Genomic DNA, 7658 nt, shown 5'->3' on the forward strand with positions numbered 1-7658 from the left:
ACATATAGTGGGCAGATCCCTCAAAATTAAAGAAGCACTCCCCCATCAAGGTCTGTATCTACCCCTACCCATTCTCATACCCCTGTTTCTTCACCCCCTCCTACGGCCGTAGATCGTGTGAAGGATGACACATGAAACGCTCTAAAAGAGACCACTGCAAGCTCATTACGAAAGAGGAAAGATGGTCAGGTGGAGCCCATCCAATCGGTCCAAAGCCCCATGATATAGAGCGATGCTCTGGACTCCCTAGAGAAACCCCCCTTCAATCCTAAAAGCATCACTCCAAAGCCTAAGTGCTAAATACCCTCATTTCCCTATAACACTTGCCTGATTACTGTGGCCGAAACTTCGGCTCAAGGACATCGACGAACCTTTAGTATGGGCCACACCCCGCAGACCATGGTTAAAGGAACTAGCTCGGTCCATGTCCATGTTTCGTCCTCCCACAATGATAGTTTCCCCAGTCCCAATTTCCCGTAGAAGAGGAGGTCACAATGTTGATTAAGCTCCAAATCCTGGAGGATATCGCGCGAGATATGGAGGCTTTCTCTCCTACTGAACCAACAATGGGCAAGAACTCTGCAGAACCTACCTCGCATCAGTTACTATCTAAGAAGCATAAGGGAAAATTGCCAAGAGGGAGTGCTTCGCAGTAATCCACAATGCCGGCTAAGAGTCCTACATTGGATGCAGAGGAAAATTTGAAAATCAAGCTTGTGAAGTTGTAGAAGACAATTGCTAAACTGAGAGAGTATGCACACAAATATAAGGTTTTGTTTCAATTTGTGAAGGACATAAACCAACAAGTCAAAGATTCCAATATGAAGCTATATGTGCAAAATGATGCCTTGGTATGCAAAAATAAGCACCTCCTACATTGGAAGGAAGCTTGGAACAAACCTGTGAAACGATTGAACACTAAGGGACTAGCATTGCAATTCCAGAAGTGTTCGCCATGGATTGGAAAAGGGATAGAAGTCCTAATTAAGACTGCTAGTCTGTGACAACAGTCTCCTTCAGTGGCACAGTTCCTTTTTGTTGGATGCATGAGGACATGCATCAGGCTAACCATGGGAGGATGATGATCCTAAGTTTTGTTCTTGTTACTGCTGGATTTAATTCCCATTTTGCCCTTTTTTGTTACCATGGAACCCATTTCTCTACTAAATCACTATCCTAATCCTATCTCTACTCTCCACTTGAGGTAAACCTTCTCATGGTTGCATTTATCTAATTATTGGTAGATTTAAGTAAATAGAAGTGGCATATTATTAAACTAACTTATTATTATTATCTAGTGTAGACTCTCAGTAGAATGTGCAAGTCGATCCCTAGAAGGAGTAGTTGATGCATGAAGACCTTCTACTTCGGTACTCAAGGACTATGTGCATATGGGCGCTCAAGTAACGAAAATGATAAGGCTGCAGCATGTTCTGGAAGACGAGAGGGTGCAGCCACAAGTAGCATGCATCATGATCTTGAGATCCTCACCCGATTTCCCTTGATTGCAGCATATACAAAATTGGGAATTGGTTATGAATGGATAGACCAATTCGAGATGCCTGTTTGAACCAACTCACCTAAAAGGAGTAATGAAGATTCACTCATTATTTTTAGTTTATGTTTAGCTATTAGTAAATGCCTATAAAGGCGATTGAATGTAATATGTTAAGGGGATAGACCGTAGCACTGTGGCACTAAACTTATGAAGTAGTTTTGATGTATGATCGAACCAGTTTGAATACAATCGTAATGCTATTGTTCTGAAGCGGTTTTCAAATGCGTTGATGGAATGAAGTTTATGTTTTAACTGTGCATTGAATCGTTTAAGCTACTGTAAGTTATCCAACCCCAGGTGTGGCCAGGCCCACCCATCTGGGATTGTTTGTATTTTGAAACAACAGTGACACTGCAACCTTAGATTTGCTTAATTCTCTTTTACAGTTCTATCGCATGAATTATTATTTGGTTGATTGATCGTTGGTTATGCTTGCAAATGTCTTTGTCACTTTTATGAATCGCAATTGGATTTTGGTGTGATTTCATGCCTTTCGAACCAGATCCACCCCATCACTTTGTTTGCCCTCACCTCGAACGCATTATATGGTCATTAATATATTGATTGGAATTTTCACCCTGATCCAAAATGGATCCTAAAACTTCTATGTTTAAGTCTTTAATACTATCAGAAAACACTATCGCAGAAGAAAAACCATGAAGAATGGCAAAAAATAGAGTAAAGCGAAGGTTGAAGTATCGTTGAATCAGAGTCGTTGGATCGGACTGATCAATGGTCTAGATCAAATCCGTGATATTGCATTGGCGGAGGTCAGCAGGGCATATCAGCACTAACCTTGAGTGAGTTGTGACTGCGATCCAGCGATATAATGTGGACCGTCGGATCAACACGCAGATCAACGACAGAGACCATGTATATCACATCACAGATTTAAAAGGGAAGGACTTATCGCAGGCTAGAGACACAAGTGATATGCGATTGCGACTTATCGCATCACAATATAATAAAGGGGTGATACCAAGAGGATCACGAGCCTTGCAACATGTGATAAAGGTCGGATCTAATAGGGATTATGAATGCGATTTAAATATATTTGAAGTTCGGTTTTTGTGGATTTCTTTGTATTTCCCTGTGTGTTGATGTTTTTACACATAAAATGTGATATTGCGATAGAATGGCAGACCCGAAAGGTTTATAAATACGGCTTCATATAATTTGAGTTCCATGGTAAATGGTATTTCGGGCGGACTTCAGGCGGTAAGTGGTATTGGAGAGGCTCCGCCCGATCCCATACACTGGTCGACATGTGGCACGTTGTAGGAGAGAGAAAACCGCTTTTTCAGGTGGGTAATCTTCGTGCACATAGGCCACCCAAAATGGTTGTTAGTCGTTGGATTGGGAGATCGTGGATCAATGGTGGATTTGCGATAGCGATCAAGCATAGACCCGAAAGGATTATGGGGTGAACTTTATATTATTTGAAGTCCGGCTTTGGCATTTTGGTTGGGATTTCCTATGTTTTTAGTGTTTTCCCGGTATTTCTCTATGTAAACAGAGAAGTGTAATTTCAGGGGATTTTCACCCACACCCAAGATCTTTTTGTTTGTGAATTGCTGCCTATGTGCCTTAAGCGTTTTGCAATGAGTTTTTAACGCTCGGTAGGGAGATGAAGGGACAAAGGCCGGGAGGCAGAGCGCCCAAAAAGGAAGGTGAATAGACAGGGTCAGGAGGCTTAAAAACCACTCAATGGCGGAGAAAGAGGGGAAGCAGTTGCTCAAAGACAGAGAGTTATATAAAACGCAACTACAAATAGATGATCAGAGGCACTAAGAGGGAGTGTACTCTTTAAACTCGAGGTTTTCGAGTGAAATCCTTGTGTAATATCACTATTGTTGTGTTATGGCTCTGCTTGAGCTCACACTTGTAATATTCTTCTCTTAAAGACATAATATAGAGGTCGACACTGAAAGCTGGACCAGGAGATGTAGCGAGGAAGTCTAGTAAACTCCTTGATTATTTTCTATGTTGATGTGTGTGTCTGTTATGTTTTCTAACTGTTCATTGTCTATATTATTCACAATCTTTTCGAACTGTTGCACTAAGTAATATAGGCATTCCTACACATGAGTCTGTAATACCTTAATATTGATTTAAGATCTCATTTTCAGATCAAGTGGTATCATAGCATTTGGTTTTGTTAAGGTTAGACAAGCTTGCGTTGGATTTTGAATGCTAACTAGATTAAAGCTTAGATGAGGAGAATGAGAAGGCTAATCTAGAGATTGGAAGAGTCTTTTCTCGGAGACGAATGGCAAAAGAAGCTCCACTAGGATCAGAATCTCAGTTCATGGACAGTTTTATGGTCATGCGAGCCATGGTAGAAGAGATGTATCTAGAGTTTAAGAAGGGTCGAGGTGAAAGCACTTCAACAACAAAACTAGACAAAGGAGCAGAGGAACCTTTTCTAGTTGCCCCTCCAGAAGGCAAAGGAAAAGGAGAAATGCCTTCTCCACCATCTCCTCCATCATCACCTTCATCACCCTCATCATCTTCTTCGCATAAAACTAGCCCTGATAAGAAAAAGAAGAAAACTTCTTTGATTAAATTAGATGTGAAGTTTGATTTTCCAATTTATGATGGAGAACTCAATGCAGAAAAGCTAGATAATTGGATAAGACAAATTGATGTATATTGTAGGGTACAGAACATTGATTCAGAAAGGAAGAAGATTCAGCTGGCTAGCCTTCAACTTGGAGGAACTGCACTAGTATGGTGGGAAGGCAAGACACAAGCTGATCTGCAAAAACATGGTAAAATCATTTCTATCTAGAATGAATTTATTTCTGCTATCAAAAAGCAATTCTATCCTTTAGCTTACATGCAGCAGGCAATGATGAGTTGGCAAACTCTTTGTCAGTTGAAGGGTTAGAGTGTACAAAGTTATACTCAGGAATTCAGAAAGAGAGCTTTAACTCTAGGTATATCATTAGATTCACCTGAGACTTTATTGAAGTATATAGGTGGTCTTCATAGCTATTTAAAGCATACTATCCTCATGTTTAATCCCACTAGATTAGATGATGTATCAGTTCAAGATACACATCTAGAAGCTAGAGGTAAGAATGTAAACCCAAAGGTTGGGGGAACATCTAAATATTCTGTAAGCAAGAACAAGGAAAAGAAGAAACTGAAATGGAAGGAGAGGAAAGAAAACACTGTACAGGAGGATAAATCTTCATGCACTCATTGCAAGAAAGAAGGACATGATGAGGTACACTGCTGGTCTTTGCATCCAGAACGGAGACCTAAGAAGTTTGGTGGAAAGAAGAAGAAGAATGTTGTTGCTATTCAGAAGGACTTGGGATCAGATTTAGGAGATGAAACAACAATTACAACCACATGTATTGAAGGTAAAGATTTTGAAGCATCCACAAGTAATTTTGTACAATCTGTTGATAATGAAAGTAATGAGAGGGAAAGAAATGAGATATTTCGTATTAGAGTAATTTCCAAGCATAATAAGATTGATACTTTGTTTGATAGTGGATCACAAGTAAATTTGATTTCTGAAACAACTGTAAAGAAGTTGGGATTACAAACAAAACCTCATGACACAAGTAAATTTGATTTCTGAAACAATTGTAAAGAAGTTGGGATTACAAACAAAACCTCATGAGAATCCATATCCATTAGGTTGGGTGTGTGATAAAACAAAGCTACAAGTAACGAGAGAATGTAAACTTTGGTTTGCTATTGGATCAACATTTGTAGGTGAGGTTGAGTAAAATAGTTCCATTGGATATATGTGGTATTGTTTTGGGAAGTCCATACTTGTATGATAGAAAAGCTATTTTCCATAGAATTGAGAATAAGTATCAACTCACTAAAAATGGAATAGAATATATTGTAAGAGCTCACAAACTCAAAGATAACTATTCTCTCATAAATTCAGGACAGATGAAAAGAATTGTGAATTGAAGTAAGCAGTTTTTACTAATGGTTGTAAAGGCAAAGGATCCTGAAAAATCCAATGCATTTGAAGGCTATGATTCTAAACAGAAAGCTGATTTAGTTAAATTTGTTTTAGAGTATGATGTTCTATTTCAAGAACCAAAAGGTTTACCACCCAAGCGAGAAATAGTACATGATATTTATTTGCAGCAAGATGCTTCATTACCTAACATTGGAATGTATAGGTTGTCAGCTTTAGAGAATGCAGAGATAAAGAAGCAGGTACAGGTGTTGCTTGATAAAGGGTTTATATGACCAAGCACATCACCATGTGGATCTCCAATCATGCTGGTGAGAAAGAAATATGGATCGTGGAGAATGTGCATTGATTATAGAGCACTAAATAAAATAACGATCAAGAATCATTATCCTATTCCTCGTATTGATGATCTATTAGATCAATTGAAAGAAGCAGTTTACTTTTCTATGTTAGACTTGCGAAGTGGTTATCATCAGGTCAGAGTTGCAGAACAGGATGCATGGAAGACTGCTTTCAAAACAAAGCAAGGACTGTATGAATGGTTGTTATTCCTTTTGGCTTAACTAATGCTCCTGCTACATTTATGAGAGTTATGAATGATGTACTCGGACCATTTATTGATGATTTTGTAATTGTTTATTTAGATGACATTCTTGTTTTTAGTAAGACATGTGAAGACCAAGTAAATCATGTAAAGTAAACTTTATATGTTTTTAAAAGAGAAAATCTCTATGTAAAACTATCAAAATGTGATTTTGGCAGAACATCTTTAAATTGTTTGGGTTATATTGTAGGGGGTGGTGAATTGAAGATAGATCCCTCTAAGGTTGAATTCATTGTAAAATGGCCTAAACCCAAATCTGCTATAGAGGTTAGGAGTTTCCTAGGGGCAGCACAATAATGGAGAAAGTTTATTACTAACTTTTCTTTGATTGCAGCTCCATTACATGCTTTAACAGGATTGAAACAGGTGTTTCAGTGGGGAGGAAAACAGCAGAAAGCCTTCGACACCTTAAAAGAGAAAATTAGTACAACACCATTACTAGCACTGCCAAATCTTCAACATCCATTTGAGATTGAGACAGATGCCAATGAAAATGCCATGGGAGCAGTGTTGATGCAACACGGAAAACCCATATGCTATCATTCTGAGACATTTACTTCTGCAGTAGTTAATTATCCCACATATGATAAAGAATTGTATGCATTAGTACAAAGTGTGAAAAAGTGGAAACATTACCTAATGGGTAAAGAAACAATCATACATACAGATCATCAACCACTTCAATATTTGCACTCACAAACTAAATTTCATCGATCAAGACATTATAGGTGGATGGGTTTTCTACAACAATTTCATCTTGTCATCAGATATAATAAGGGCATACACAATAAAGTTGCATACATGTTATCAAGACCAATCATAAATGCATCTACTATACTTAAGCATAACTCAGTAATGCATGAAAGTTACATTGAACAATATGCTCAAGATGTAGATTTTAAAGATGTATATGCAACTTTAAGTCATGGCAAGCAAGTAGAAGAATTGGATTATTATGTAAAGGACCTGTTATCTCAAAATCAGACCCTGATAGGCTGCTGGTCAGGTTGATTCTAAGTAACTATTTCAAACCTACTTTAGGCTGAGGCTTAGCCTCCTCAACTTGAGAGGGCTCTCTCTGGGTGTAATAATGATTTTGATTAAAAATAAGATGGCTAACTCTTGTAGACCAACTGTGACAAATATGAATGCTAGAAATACATTAAACTAGTATCCATTGGGCCTATGGAGTCAACAACACTTCAATATAACAAAGATCTTGACCTTACATGGAAGTCAGGGCATTCAGCATTTGAATATTCAGAACATACACTCATATGGAACCACACAGTCTATAGATGCATACAGGAAATCAGAGCACATTCAGTGAATTCTGAGTGATTATACATCCATACCAGTGTAAACAAAACTAAGAAAAGGACAACATCACACATTCTGAATATAAGAAATCCTTCATGAATCCTGAGAAGTAAAATCAAAATTATATTACTGAAAGTGAGTCTTTACATAAGCCAAATACTATCCTCTGTTATAAAGCTTTTCCAACCTTGATTACATTGTTGTTTCAGCTATATATAGAGTTT

The sequence above is a fragment of the Pinus tabuliformis genome, chromosome 3_1 (genome assembly GCF_031772625.1).
Source record: "Pinus tabuliformis cultivar Carrire ecotype Pingquan chromosome 3_1, CPIR1, whole genome shotgun sequence".
Lineage (NCBI taxonomy): Eukaryota > Viridiplantae > Streptophyta > Pinopsida > Pinales > Pinaceae > Pinus > Pinus tabuliformis.